The 15,981-nt window shown below is 44.7% G+C and overlaps 1 long non-coding RNA gene across 2 annotated transcripts in view; it reads left to right on the top strand.

The window, feature by feature from the left end:
* Window positions 1-15,981, top strand: part of LOC109490605 — a 206,965-nt gene that overhangs the window by 114,280 nt on the left and 76,704 nt on the right. The window contains exon 5 of one of the 2 annotated variants that reach the window (XR_004620692.1): window positions 11,714-12,575. The exons of the other annotated variant lie outside the window; for it this stretch is intronic. This is a non-coding gene — a long non-coding RNA (uncharacterized LOC109490605). Of the gene's footprint in view, window positions 1-11,713; window positions 12,576-15,981 lie in introns of those variants that run through there. 2 annotated transcript variants of the gene reach the window in all.

The following is a 15,981-nucleotide window of genomic DNA, read 5'->3' as shown; positions in this document are numbered from 1 at the left end:
GTCACAGGAAAGCCCTTTGGAGTATGAAGCTATCCTGCTTCTTCTGGGTGACCATCAACTTTTCCTTGAGCCTCCTTTCCTCCAATCTGTGCTGTGGGGAGTTTAATCTGACCGCACAGGGGTGTGGTGCGGATGAACAGAGTGGGGGCTAAACAAATATGAGTTCCCTTAGGGTCCTCTGGCCTGTGCACAGCCTTTGTAACTGTACCCAGTGGTAACCTCTCCTTGGACTGAAAGATTCCTCTCCCCCTGCCCTTTCATTCAGGTATAATTCACAATCAAAGATGTATTTGAGGTGTGCAATATGATGGTTTGATAGGCACTCTGAAGTGATTACCACTGTCAAAGTAATTAGTACATCTATCACCTCTCCCAGTTACTTTTTTTGGGGGGGTGGATGCTATGAGAACACTTGGGATTTACTCTCTTAATAAATTATAAGAATAAAATAGAGTATTATTAGCTATAGTCACCATGCTGTACATTTGATCCCCAGTACTTATTCATCTTATAACTGAACGTTTATACCCTTTGACCAACCCTCTCCCCATTTTTCCTCCCCCCCAAGCCCCTGGTAATCATGGTTCTACTCTCTGGTTCAAGGAGTTCAAGGTTTTAGGATTCCACATATAAGTGTGATTGTACACTATCTATCTTTCTCCATTTGGCTCATTTCATTTAGCGTAATGTTCTCTAGGCTCATCCATGTTGTAAATGGCAGGATTTCCTTCTTTTTATGGCTGAATAATATTCTATTATACATATATACCATATTTGTTTTATCCATTTGTCTATAGAGGGACACTCAGGTTGCTTCCATATCTTGGCTGTTGTAAACAACGCTGCAATGAACATGGGAATGCAGATATCTCTTTGAGATACTGATTTCATTTCGCTTGGATATATACCCAGTAATGGGATTGCTGGATCACATGGTTCTATTTTTTCCTAAATTTTAAAATGTATTTTTTGTCCCCATGTACTACTTCTTAAATTTTTTTTTAATTACTTAAGTGTAGTTGATATACGATGTTATATTAGTTTCAGGTACACAACATAGTGATTTGACAGTTCTATGCATTACACAATGATGACCACAAGCGTGGTCACCATCTATTGTTACAATATTATTGACCTTTTTCCCTATCTTGTACTTTTAATCTCTGTGACTTGTTTATTTTATAATTGGAAGTTTGTTACTTCTTAATCCCCTTCACCTATTTTGCCCATCCCCCATGCCTCCCCACTGGTAGCCACCAGTTTTTACTCTGTATTTATTTCTGTTTCTGGTTTTTTTTTAAATTTGTTTTGTTTTTTACTTTTTTTTTTTTTTAAAGATTTTATTTATTTATTCGACAGAGATAGAGACAGCCAGCGAGAGAGGGAACACAAGCAGGGGGAAGGAGAGAGGAAGAAGCAGGCTCACAGTGGAGGAGCCTGATGTGGGGCTCGATCCCACAACGCCGGGATCACGCCCTGAGCCGAAGGCAGACGCTTAACCACTGTGCCACCCAGGCGCCCCTGTTTTGTTTTTTAGATTCCATATATCAGTGAAATCATATGGTATTTGTTCTTCTCTGACTGACTTATTTCACTTAGCATAACACCCTCTAGGTCCATCCATGTTCTATTTTTAATTTTTTGAGCAAATTCCATACTTTTTTTTTCACACTGCCTGCACCAGTTTTCATTCCCATCAACTGTGCACAAGAGATCCCTTTCCTCCACATCCTTGCCAGTGTTTGCTATCTGTTGCCATTTTGATGATAGCTGTCCTAGCAGGTGTGAGGTCATATCTCATCATGGTTTTGATTTGCATTTCCCTGATGATGAGTGATGTTGAGCACCTTTTCATGAACTTGGCCATCTGTATGTCTTCTTTGGAAAAATGTCTATTGTCCTTTGCCCATTTTTTAACTGGGTTCTCTTTTTTTTTTTGCTATTGAGTTGTAAGAGTTCCTTATATATTTATCAGATACATGGTTTGCAAATATTTTCTTCCATTCTTTGCATTTTGTTGATGGTTTCCTCTGCTGTGTGGAAGCTTTTTAGTTTGATGTAATCACTTATTTATTTTTGCTTTTGTTGTGTGTGCTTTTAATGTTATATCCAAATAATTATTGCCAAGACCACGTCAAGGAGGTTTTTACCCTTTGTTTTCTTCCAGGCGTTTTATGGTTTCAGGTCTTACATGTAAGCCTCTAATCCATTTTGAGTTAATTTTTGTGAGTAGTATAAGATAAGGGCTCAAAGAAAATCCTTTTGCATGTGGAAATGCAATTTTCCCAACATCCTTTATTGAAGAGACTATCCTTTCTCTATTGTGTATTCTTTTTTTTTTTTTAATTTTTTATTATGTTAGTCACCGTACAGTACATCTTTAGTTTTTGATGTAGTGTTCCATGATTCACTGTTTGCGTATAACACCCAGTGCTCCATGCAATACGTGCCCTCCTTAATATCTATTGTATTCTTTTTTTTTTTTAAAGATTTTATCTATTTATTTATTTGACAGAGATAGAGACAGCCAGCGAGAGAGGGAAACACAAGCAGGGGGAGTGGGAGAGGAAGAAGCAGGCTCATAGCGGAGGAGCCTGATGCGGGGCTCGATCCCATAACACCGGAATCACGCCCTGAGCTGAAGGCAGACGCTTAACTGCCGTGCCACCCAGGCGCCCCTCTATTGTGTATTCTTGACACCCTGGTAATAGATTAGTTGACTACGTATGTGGGGGTTTCTTTCCGGACTCCATTCTATTGCATTGGTCAATGCGTCTATTTTTATGCCAGTCCACACTATTTTGATTACGATAGCTTTGTAATACAGTTAAAAATCAGGTCATGTGATGCTTCCCGCTTTGTTCCTCTTTGTCAGGATTGGTCTGGCTATTTGTGGTCTTTTGTGGTTCTGTACACATTTTGGGATTATTATTATTTTTTATTTCTGTGAAACGTGCCGTTGGAATTTTGGTAGGGAGGACTGAAAGACTCTTGATTAGCCTCATGCTATAGAGGTGGGTTACGTGTATCAATGCCACGTGATTCCTATGGGGAATTTCCTACTGAGAATTTGCAAGGTTGTGTAGATGTTCCCAATTGCGAGCTCTGAAAATGGGGGTGAGGGAACACAAAGGCCTTAGAGAATATTTTATTTACACCCCTAGAAACTTTTAACGTAAGCACATGCTGGCTAAGGCGTACTTAGTTAGCATTTACTATGTGCTAGGTGATTCTCGGTGCCTCTGTTCCCCATTGACAAAGTAGGAATAGTAACGGTGTGAACCTCCTAGGGCTGTCAGGAGGGATCAATGAGTAATATCTACACAGTGCTTCTAATGACACATAGCACTCTACCTTTGCTTCGTAGATAAATATATAGGCACCAACCCAGGCAGCCATTTTGCTAACTAGGCTTGCTAACTATGGCTTCCGATTGTCACATAAGGGAACTAAGTCCTGAGCCTAAATTGTTGACATTTGTCAAGGGAGAGAGACCCTGCCATCTCTTTCTACTCAGTCAGAGGCATAGTCATGGATTCCCAGAACCACAAGGGTGCACAGGGTTGTAGGCCTCTGGATGCTAGAATATGCCATACCCTTCCGCTCTCATCCACCGTGTTCTCTTACCCCACTCACCAAGCGTCACCACTCTGGACTTCCTTGCGTCTGTGAACATGCCCAACCTATTCTCATGGCAGAGCCCGTGGACTTGCTGAATTGTATGCAGGGGACGCTGCCCTGATCTGCTCGGAGCTGGCTGCCTCCCATTGCTTAGGCCTCAGTTCAAGTGTCTTGATCCCATAGAAGCTTCGCTTGCTCACCCTAACTCAGTTAGCCCCTGTCCTGCTACTATCACATCATTCATTTAAAATCTTTATGGTTCTCTGAAATTATTATGTTTATTTTTGTCTGCTCAGTTCTTATCTGTTTGTTTTTCCTCCCCATCAGTATATAAACTCCAATAGAGAAGGGAGTTTAACTTGCTCACTATTGTTTTTCTACCTTCACCTTCAGATAGTGCTTTGAACGATATAGATTCTCAAATATTTACTAATTGACTGAATACCACACTCCCGAGGACCCGTTCAGCTTTGCCTCAGACACACATGCTGCCAGGGAGCTCATTCTTTCCTGACGCCATCTGCTCTGCTGTCTGTGACTTTGACTGTTAGAAAGTTCCTTCTTTAACTGGACTGGTTCTGCCCCTTTGGTACCCACAGAATAAATCTCTTCCTATTACCTTAGGACATGAGCTTTAGTTGGTGGCCCCATTTTTGGTTTGTCAAAACTTCTCTTTGTCCTTCCTTTTCTCCCTTCACATGGCCTTTCAGGTAAGACATAAAAATGGAGTTGTGCCCCCCCCCTTTATCTTCCAAAAGTACCTGCCTATGGCTGACTGCCGACTGCTAAGTGCAATGACCTGTCCTACCCAGGGGTGTGTAGTGTCATGGAGCAAAAACCCACTTAGTCTTTCAGCCCAAGAATGAGAAGGAAACTTGGACAAATTGGTTCATGTTTCTAGAGGTTTATTGTGCCATTAATAGATTTCCTGTGGGAGTGAAAAGGTTCAGTGGTCAAAGTCTGAGACACAGACTTTTACTGAGTTCAGCTTTCCTGTAAATCCTGGTTTCTTTTCTGTAGATCTTCCAGAACCTTTGAGATGCCATGGGCTCTCTAATTCTCTCTGAGGGACGCAGGTTACAGATTTCCCAAGTGGACTCACCCTCGGAATGCTCTTTATCCAACACCTACGAACATCTAATGAACCATAAATGTATATAGCGTTTCTAATTTGGGAGATAATTTACTAGATGTTTCTTTAGTCTTTCTGGTCCTGAGATTTCATGATTCTGGAGAGGAGCCAGCTAGGGATAGAACTTTTTTCTCCTACTAAATCCACAAGGGGAGGGCTGCCTCGTCCCCATCTGATGAAGACACAGGCACACCGATGGGGCGTTCACATCTTTCTCTTTTCCCATCGCCATGGGCAGCCATTTTCCTTGTCTTCTCTTGTCTCTCCCCATCCCCCAACCAGGTTCTTAGTTTATGACCCCCTTCAAATAACATCTCAGGATTCTTGGGGAGATAAGAATCACCAGGTAATTGTTTGGGAGTTGTAAAATGACTTAAATTGGTTAGGATTCTAATTACCACAAAATGACTTTATTGCCTCCTGGCGATAACAGGGCTGTAACCTTCCCCCCCTTGGGAGTACAGGTCCCCACCCCCAGGGTCACACAGCGGTCAGGGCCCTGGCAGCTGGGGAGGAGGAGAGAGGCCTTTTTCTCCCAAACCCCCACACTCTGACAGTGCCGGGGAGCAGCCCAGGCTGGTGGAAGTAGCCCCATTGGGACCTCATCGGCTCCTCCTCTCCTTCTGTCACTCTGTCGACTTCCCGGGGATCTTGGCAGGTGGCCAGTGGCAGGAGCCACTCTCTGAGTCTATCTACTTACCTGCAAACACTGCTCTTCTACTCCATATGGAGTCCCGGAGGCTAGTCCTGTTGATGTATCCTAACTCTCCAGAAGTCTACCATGGCGGGGGGTGTTGTAGGGGGAGGCATATACAAAACTAGTCATAATGCAGGATTTATTCGTTCATCTCTCCATCCATTCTCAAATATTTACTGAGCATTTACCATTTGCTGGGCAGCATATGTGTCTCTGTGGACTGATACACGCATGCATATAGCATTGATCCACTCATATGATGAGTAATAGTGTGTACATATGCAGTGGGTCAAAGGCAAATCTGAGTTTAAACGAGACCTCTGCTATGTGACACGGAATAAATTGCGTCCCCCTCTGACACTTACGTCTTGGGACTGGTGTGAGAATGAAAGCATCTGGCACATAGTAGGTCCTCAAACACACGGGAGCCCCTATTATCATAATAGAGATACACCATGTTGCTGGAGTAAAAAGGAAGATCCATTATAAAAGATAAGATATAATTGATCTTTGTTATTGGTCTATAAAGATAACATAAGCTCTTTCTAAACTTCCAAGTCACATGCAGGTAACAGCCACCAGTGTGTTCTAAGCACTGGTAGGGTGTTATTTCGAAGGGGAGATGGAGGGCAATGGGGAAGGGCAGGGTTGAGTAGGGCCTCGAAGCATGCATAGAACTCCAACAGCTGGGTTGAGGGGAGGGCATTCCTGTCCAAGGAATGCTCAGGGCAAAGGGCATGAGATAGGAATGTACCTGGTACCTACTGGGAGCCTCGCATGATGTCGTGTGGCTGACACTCAGGGCTCCCGAAGGGTTGTGCTCTAAGAAGGGGTTGGAGAGGGGGGTAGAGAAGGGACCTTTGGAAAACCTTGTCTGTAAGTTCTTTGCATTGACCTTAAACTTACCTTCCTGTAATTTCCACACAGGTCCCACTGTGGCCCACTGGGGCTGCACAGAGCAAGCCTTCCTTCTTAGTCCAGATAAGATCTTCAAACACTTGAGCACATACTTAGATCTCCCAGAATCCCTACATCTGCCTCCCAAGCAACCCTGGCTACGTCACACCACCCTTGGGAGACCCGGTTTTGAGAAGTTATGCCTTCTAGATCTTTTTTCTTTTCTATTCTGTTCTTCCTTTCAATTTTTAAATAGATGAATGGCTTCTGGATTAAAATATTTTCTAGCTTATACTAAAGTAGAGAAGAGAGCTTATGAATTCCCCACGTGCCTGTCAACAAGTCTCAACAATGATTGACATTTCTCCAGCCACGTTTGCTCTGTTCCCTCCTCCCCTCTTTTCCTTGTGTGTTTGTTTCGTGGAGTATTTTCAAGAAAATCCCAACCATTTTCAAGCAAATCCCAAGATTTTAGTCTCTAACAAAAAAGGACGTTAGAAAACCAGACCATATTGTTTTGACAATCAACACAATTAATAGAAAGTTTCAGTATTTTTGATTACTCAGTTTATATTCAGAATTCTTAATGGTATCTAAGATTTTTTTTTTGGTTGTTTTTTAAAAATCAGGATGCAAAGAAGATTCCCATCTTGCATTTGCTTGTTGTATCTTCTAAGCTTCTTTTATTCTGTAACACTTCTATCCCCATTTTTTTCCATCTGCCATGGATTTGTTGGAGAAATAGACATTTGTCCTGTTGACTAGCTCATATTCTGAATATGGCTGATCTCTTATTCGTGGTATTTGATTTGTTCTTCTGTCCTCCATATTTCCTGTAAATAGGTGGTTCAGTCTAGGTCATGATTGGAGTCAAGTGCAATTTTTAAGGCAAGAACAATGCACAGATGGTGCTGTGTGCTACCCTCCTCACTGCCTTACATCAGGATTCACACAATGGCGCGTTGATCCGCTCTTAGGGAGACCAAGGCTGTTGGGGGTTCAGATGGTGTCAGCCTCATCTCCCCACAGATCTTCACTGCTGGACAGAGTCCAGCTGGTCTACTCTGCTCTCTGAAGAGGAAGCACCAAGAAGGGAATGCATCACTGCCCCTGGGGTTGGATTATAGAGAAGACTATTACCTCCTTCAGTCTGTACCTAATGCTTCTACTCATGCAGCCGAAGGCTCCGTGAAGTCATCTGGGGGCTGCAGCACCCTGCTAACTTCCACCGAGCTCACCTTTGAATAAACGACCTACACCTTTTTCTCATGGACCATTGCTAAGCCACCTGTCTTCCTGGTTGGTTTTCTGGTTCCAAGGGAACCTTCTGTTTATATTATATATTTATATATATAAACTTTATATCTATATTATAGATATATGATATTTACATATATTATATCTATATTATATTATTCGGAGTAAAGTTTTGTCTTGTTTCAGACAATCTTCAAGGTTCATTTCCATTGTCATTTTGTCATTGCAGAAGGCTGATAGGAGGAGGGACTGCCAAGAGCACTGATTTTAGGTCCTCCACTTGATAGTGGAGGGAAGTAAAGTGCAGAGAAATGTCCTGTTTTTAATTAAGTTGCTCAGGATCATGTGCCATGGGGCTGATGGTTACTCAGGTGACCGCCATAAACCGCATTTCTGGATCTTCATCCAATCGTGTAGTCCCTGCCCTCATGGGCCCTGGGCGTGGCCATGTGACTTTCTTTGGCCAATGAGAGTCTCCATTGCAAGCAATGTTCACATGGGCTCCATGAGCACTTAGATACAGGTGTGTGTCTCCCGGGAGCGCTGGGTCTGGGAAGGCTGATGGGGAAGGACCTCCAGAACAAAGAGGTGGGCTGATGGGGAAGGACCTTGAGAGCAAAGATGTGGGTACAGAGCGCTCCCTGGGCAACTGAAACACCTGGATAACTGTCTGTGTCCTGCTGCTCCATGAACAAGGACAGCAGAGGGCTGACTTTTGGGGCATCTCCAAGCAGAGTTCTACTGTTGAAATCCTTTAATAGAGACTCCGGGCTTCAAACCTGACTCCAAGCAAACGAACCAACAAAGACGAAGATGTGATTTGGAGGGTCTGGAAATAAGGAATGGTGACCCCATATGCAATCGCATGGTTTGAGCTGTCAGGGGACACACAGGGTACTTGAAACCAGATTTCCATCCCTTGGTCACACTGCTTTGAGGATCCTCACCAGGGCTTAGTACACATAGCCTGGCATTGCTATTAGGAAATGCAGGCTGCCCTCGACAGTTTGGAGACAAAGTTTGCAGAGAAAGCTCCACTGAGTTCTCCTTCCAGGTTGTGTGTGGGATCTGCCATCTGCAGCCAATCCTTTTGTTGTCTGGGATGACTGAACCCACTCAGGTATTGTCTGAATAGGTACCTGGTTTGGGTAGGTGTCCCCTACCTGGTTATACCGAGGGAGACTTGGGGATCCGGCTTGGCATAGAAGAGAAATGCTACCCCAGACATCCTTATTTCTGGGTTTGTGTACTATGTTTTACATTTGGCAGCAGATACAATTTTGTGGAGCCTGAAGTTTAAGCAATTTGGGGGTCCCTTTAAAAGCAAGAAAATGCAAAATTAGATCTTGGAAGGCGCCTGTGTAAGGTAGGGCCCTGAAGCTTAACTTCATAGCTTTCAGTAAATCCAGCTCTGTTTCCATGTATACAATCATTCCTTCAGCCAAAGTGCTCTTCCTCCTACTTCTTTACCTCTCAAACTCCTACTCAACCTTCAGGGCCCAAGTCAAATGTTCCGTCCTCTGGGAAGTCTTGTCTGGCTTGCCATGGTAGATTGAATCACCTCAGTACAGTGCTTGCATGTGGCTCCTATGCCTCCTATTCCGCCCCCTCCCCGCCCACTGGTCCTGATGTTTTGCTTAAGTGTCTGTCCCCTCCTGCTAGACTGTCTACCCATGAGACCAGCAACCCTGGTCTTTGTTTCTCTGGGACCAAGAAGACAGGAGAGGACTCTCTAAATGTTCCTGGGACGCATGCAATCCTTGTTTGAATCTGGAGATTACCTATTCCACTGTCAGACTCAAGGTCAAACCAGCTTCTTTAAAGCTGGAACATGCCTGGTAGGGAGGAGAAACAGTAAAGATAAATTGTGGTCAGAGACCTTTCTCTATCACACACACACACACACACACACACACACGCACATGCACACCCACAGACTCACAGCTTCCCAAGGTGATATCAGTGGGTAGGGCTGTGTTGTAAGGAGTGGAAAAGCGCCATTGTGTGATGGCGTGAGCAACTTCAGCTCTTCCACTGCATTTCACTCCAGATCAGGGGACCAAACAATTGGCTGGAGTGACTCAGGCCTGAGGGGAACCATTTTGTTAGCGGTGACCCCAGAGAAACATTAACAATAGCTTCCATTTGGAACCTTTCTCGGCAGAGCCTGAGGCTCATGGCAAACCAGTTATTAATCTTGATCTCTGCCTTTGTGGAGAAAAGGGGTCAGTGCTTATTTGAGCCAGTTTCTGACTAGGACCCTGGGGATCATAAAGGAAGTCAGTCAGTGTCTCCTGGGAACTCAGGCAACAAGTGTGGGCTCAGACCCTGGCTGTCTGAGGAACAAAGAATATCAGAACTGGAAGGGATCTCAGGGGCCATCTTGACCAGTGTTATTTTGCGGTTGAGGACACTGAGTTGCAGAAAGTGGGAGCAAATTGACCCACAGCCACACGTGATAGGGACGGGACTCAACTCAAGCTTCCTGAATTCCGAGGCAGAAGTTTATTTTATACCATGAAAATCTGAACAAAGAGCTCCTAGGGACCCATTGTGGAAGAGGTTAGGTCTTAACAGGTCTGTGGAAGGGAAGAAGGAGAGAGAAGCAGGTGACTGCCACTCATCCTCTCCACCTTCTTGGGGCTTGTTGTCTTTTAATGAACTGATTCTCCTCCTTTGCGTAAAAGAAGCAATCTGTTTACTTGCTTGTTCTTGGCTCCCAGACTGGGTTTCAGAGAAATCATAGCAAAGGAGAGAGAGCTGTGGTTCTGGATTCAAAAGTTTTAACATCTAGGGGTGCCTGGGTGGCGCAGTCGTTAAGCGTCTGCCTTCAGCTTAGGGCGTGATCCCGGCGTTCTGGGATCGAGCCCCACATCAGGCTCTTCCGCTATGAGCCTGCTTCTTCCTCTCCCTCCCCCTGCTTGTGTTCCTTCTCTCGCTGGCTGTCTCTATCTCTGTTAAATAAATTAATAAAATCTTAAAAAAAAAAAGTTTTAAGATCTAGCTCTGTGCTTTCTGACATTGTCACCCCAAGGCAGTCACTGCCACAACGTCTGTGTGGCTGATAGAGTCGCTTTTGATTACTGAACACCCGTTCCCAACCTCCTACCCCATTGCCAGCCTCCAGTATACATGCTTGGAAAATCTAAATACTTGTTTCCTCTGCTTCCCTTCCATCTGCGTGTGGCTTTGTGACAAAGTCTCGGATCAAGAGTCTTAAGGAGTGGAAGTCTGTTGGGGGGTTTCTGAGAGAGCTTTGTTTTTCCTAATAGACGAATCAGATGACACTGACACTGTTTTCTCTGCTTCTTCCTAACTGGAATGCAGATGTGATGGTTGGAGCTAAGGCAGCCACTCAGTGGCCATGAGAGAAGGATCAAGAGAGTTATTGACATGCTGGTCTTATCTCCAGGTTTCTTATTATGTGAGACATTGAAGTCCATATTTGTGTAAGCCACTGTTAGTTTGGGTTTCTATTTTTTTTTTTGCCACTGAAAGCATTCCTATGTGTAAAAATTAGACAATATTTTGGGCCTTATAGCATATACCTATTGTTTGTCAACCCAGAATCCGTTTTCCTTTCTTCTGGTACTGGCATACTAATTTTCCCGGGGATCCCCTGTTTCTCTACTCTCAATCCATGTGGTTTTGGTGGAGCTGACTTTACTTCTGTCTGCATGCTAGGGTTGGTCAGAACATTGGGGCCCCACCTCAGGCTTATGGATAGATAGCCTGAGGGATGGCCTGTGCCTCAGACATGGCCAGTGGTGCTCTATTCCAGGACCTTTGTGTTAACCATTGGAAAGAGAATTTCTCTCTCGGCACAACCTTGGGAAGACGTGAACTGGAGACTCCGGATGATGCAGAGTGGAGCAGCCTGGAGAGATGGGCTCGAGGCCCAGAGACATGACTGAGTTTTAGATCCAGCCCCGCTTGGACTTTTCAGTTACTTCTGCTGATTTGCATTCATTTCAGGAGTCCAGACTGGGTGGTTGCGTGGGGCCAGGTAGCCCTGAATCAAGGTTCTGAGTACAGGGCAGGGGCTCAACATCTTGTCAAAGGTGAATCCCACGTTTGGCCAAATTCTCCAGATGTTTTGTTTATGGCAGGACACCAGGAGCCAGTCCTCCGGCACCTTATCCTCGGATCGCCGATGATGTGTTGTTCAGACCTTTACATGAGCTTTTAGCTCATGGTGTTGCTTCTGTTCCAATGTGGATCTGCCCTCTAGCTGGATTGGTAAGTGCCCTCTTGGCCTAGTTATCGTATGGGGTGTTTACCTACCTGTCTTCTGCATTTATCTCCCTGAGATTCCACTAAAAATCCATCCTACAGGGTCGCCTGGCTGGCTCAGTCGGTTAAGCAGCTGCCTTCAGCCCAGGTCATGATCCCAGGGTCCTGGGATGGAGGCTCGCATGGGGCTCCCTGCTCAGCGAGGAGCCTGCTTCTCTCTCTCCCTCTGCCCCACCACTGCTCGTGCTCTCTCTCTCAAATAAATGAATAAAATCTTAAAAAAAATATCCAGCCTAGACCTGAGGGTCTTGGCCAGCTACTTCCTCTTCCAAATTCTGGCTCTACCTGCTCTGTGTGCTGTTTTCTGTGAATGGACTTGATGCTCCTTGCTTTTAGTCCCAGATCCCTCAGTCCACTCTTCCTCATTGTCCCCTATGTCTGTCCTCCCTGTACCAGAGAATGAGTTCCAGCCCTCTCTTCTCCTTCCTGTGATTTTCAGCACTGACTCATTGGGTGAGCCCCTATCCCCATAGGGGATCCCTCCAGCACCAGAGGAGGCAGAAAAACATTTTCTTTGATAACAGAATGGAAATCATAAAGCACAGGAAAAGTGAGAAAAAGCATTTACTGTTCTGTTTTTATTAGCATTTGATTTATAAAAATTATATACTTATGACAAACAGTTTAAACATTCAAACACTGCACGGCAGTGGGGAAAACAAGCATTTCTCCCTCTATCACGTGACCACCGGCCCACTTTCTGGAAGTAATTGCTGTCACTTTTTGTGTATCTCGGCATAGACAGATGTGTGTGTGTGTATGCACGTGCATGTTCATGCATGTATAGCAAATTTTGAGTGCCTACTATGTACCAAGTCCTGCTTGGACTACTGAGAACATAGCAATGTACGAATCAGTTAAGATCCCTGACCTGATGGATTTTTCATGCTAGTGTCAGGAAACAGACAATAAACAAATGTATAATATATCTGGTGTTGATACGTGTTATAAAACTAGTAAGATGGGGCAAGGGGCGACATGGTGACAGGCTTTGTATGCGTGTGCTGTTGTTGATAGGATGGTTAGGTGGGAGTGGATCTTTGTGGGTGGGGGCTGGGAGGAGGTAAGGGAGGGAGCTGGGCAAATAGCTGGGGAAGGATGGGTCAGGCAGAGTGACAGTCAGTGTAAGAGCCCGGGGGGGTAGGTGGTACTGGGCTCCTNAGGGGGGGCCCGGGGGCAGGGGGGGGGGGGGGGGCAGGACCTTTCATGTTGGCCATAGAAAGGAAGGACTTGGGCTTTTTTCCAAGTGAGACAGAAAGGTTTGAGGGTTTTGAGAGTCGTGATCTGAGTCACGTTCTCCCAGGATCACTGGGCGCCACGTGAAGAACAGAGCCCCGGTGTGGGTTGGTGAACACAGAGAGGCAGTGGGGAGATGCCTGGGACCGGCATCAAGGAGGGGGAGCTGGACGCTGGATTTGCTGCTGCATTAGAAAAGAGAGTGGTCAAGAGCACTCTCAGGACCCTAGCCTGAGTGGCTAGTAGAAAGCCGGCACCGTTGCTGAGAAGAGGAAAGCTAAGAAAAAGGCAGGTTTGGGGTGGGTAGAAATAGAGTTTGGTTTTAGACACATTAAGCTTGAGGTACCAATTGCACGTTCAGGAGGAGGTGCAGAGAGAATGCAGGGAAGAAGTCTGATGAGGTCACCATTCGGGGCTTAGGGTGGATTGCAGACACGGCCACACACTTTGCAGCTCTTCTTGTCAAGAGGAGTCCGTTTTCCACCCCTCGAATCTGGGCTGGTCCTGTGACTTGCATTGACTGATAAAATGCAGCAGAAGGGACCTGTGAATTCTGAGCCCGAATCTCAAGAGCCTTGGATCCCACTATACTCAGAAGCCTGGTGAGAGACACATCGTCAGGTCACCCTGTCGCCCAGTGTGTCGGACTCGCAGACCTGTTTGTGAATGAGGCCGTCCCAGACCACCTGGTGGCCATCCACTGGCCAGCTGACCCCAGCCACGTGTACAAACCCAGGCTGAGATGAGCCCAGTCAGCCCAGACCCGACGAAGGACTGGTCAAGCCAGAGTCACGAGCTAAAGAAATAGTTGTTTCAAGCAGCCGAGTTTCAGAGTGATTTGTTATGGAGTGAAAGCCAATGTATGCACAAATTCTCAGCATAGAGGTGATGTTTTTATATATCAGGACATCATTATCCTTTTCTTACCCAAATGAGATCATAATGCCCTTCTGCAGCTTGCTCTTTTCACTTAATGACGTGTCTAATGACAATTCCCCACAAGGTGCATTTCAACCTCTCTCATTATTTTTAATAGCTGGATGAATACACTGGAATCTGCTCGGCCAGTATCCTGCGGGGGTGGTTCCAGTTTTTGTGATCACAAAGCCTTGGTGAACATTCTTACATACAGTATTTCTACCCATGTGTGTTTATCAGATAAGATCTTGCAAATAAGATTATGGGTCAAAGAGCTTTGCATTTAGAATATTAATATTTGTCAAGTTATCTTCCAAAATGATATCCTAATTCGTACTTCCTTACGTGTGAGACGGAGTGTCTATATCAACCCCTTACCAACACTAAGCATTTGTCAATCTGAAACGAAAAAAAAGTATTTCCTTCTGTTTTATTTGCATTTTTAAAATATGGATGAGGTTGGGCATATTTTTATATGCTTAGTATCTATTTGTATGTTTTTTTCCTATGAATCTCTTATTTCTGCTCTTTGCTCATTTTCCATGGTTTGTTTAGCCTTCTTAAGAGTTGAACTATAAAAGGTCAATGGATATTAAAGAAACATTACCATCTTTCTAAACAGCTTCTGGATATAGACATTTAAACTTGGGTTCTAGAGGAGTTTGCAAAGCCATACAAAATAATTTCCTGCATTCATAAAGTGTTTTATAAGTACGAGACGCTTTAAAAACATCATCTACTCTAATCCCGCAGTTATCTTCCGAGGCAAGTTTGTTATCCCATCGATTTAATGATTGAGAAAGGTGAGATGCCGAGATCTGGTACCTTTAGGTGAGAAGAAACCGCGAAATAGTCTGAAATAGGCATGAAAAGTTTACGAGGTGTTTTGTCTAGCACAAGTCTCCAGGATATGAGCACCTTCCCTGTCTTTGAGCTCCCTTTCAACTCTTTAAATTGCAGGAAACTGATATTAATGCAAATACTTCTTGTCCATAGAAATGCAAATGAATTGCGTCTGGTGGAGATGCAATTGATTCTGGCCTGATGGTGATGGGCGCTGTGTCTCGATTTGTCACTCCTTTCAGCCTTCCTGCCTGCCTGTGTCTCCCTTCTTTCAGCTCTCCTTGGAGCCGCTGTGACATCTTCCTGGCTCCCTCATCAGCGAGTTAAATAAAACTGGCACTTGTTCATTTTATATTTGTAGGTACGATTTTACCTTAAAAAAGTGGTCCTTTACCTTTTCTCAAGTTCCTCGTCCACGCGGCCAGACTTAGGAGCCTGTTAGGATCTGACTCAGGGATGTCTGATGGGGATTCTTTGTTAGGATTATTTTTAGCTGCAGAGTGCTCTTTGAAAAGCTGATAAAAGCAATGGACCCTTTCCCTGGGAAAAACACACACCATTTTGCATGCTCTTTTGAGAGTTCCTTGGCCTCTGGGACAGTGGTTTAAGAACTCCTAGGATAGGATAGGCTGGTGATGGGTATTAAGGAGGGCATGTATTGCATGGTGCACTGGGTGTTATATGCAAGTAATGAATCATGGAAATTTACATCAAAACTAGGGATGTACTGTATGGTGACTAACATAACATAATAAAAAATTATTACTAAAAAACCCCCAAAAAACCCCAAAACTCCTAGGATGGGGCAACTGTGTGGCTTTGTCAGTTAAATGTCCGACTCTTGGTTTCAGCTCAGGTCATGATCTCAGGGTCGTGACGTCGAGCCCCTTATTGAGCCCTGTGTTGAGCGTGGAGTCTGCTTAAGAGTCTCTCTCCCATATGCCCTCCACCCCAACCCCGTGCTCTCTCTTTCAAAAAACAAAACAAAACACAAAAAACTCCTAGGATAGAGTCTGGGGTCAGAATAGTTGCTCAAAATCAGAAGTAGAAAGAGGTAGAAGGGAGAGTTGGGAAAACGGCTTTTCTT

Source organism: Ailuropoda melanoleuca, chromosome 15, assembly GCF_002007445.2.
Source record: "Ailuropoda melanoleuca isolate Jingjing chromosome 15, ASM200744v2, whole genome shotgun sequence".
NCBI lineage: Eukaryota > Metazoa > Chordata > Mammalia > Carnivora > Ursidae > Ailuropoda > Ailuropoda melanoleuca.
The sequence above is the reverse complement of the archived record's forward strand: the minus strand, read 5'-3'. Positions and strand labels throughout refer to the sequence as shown.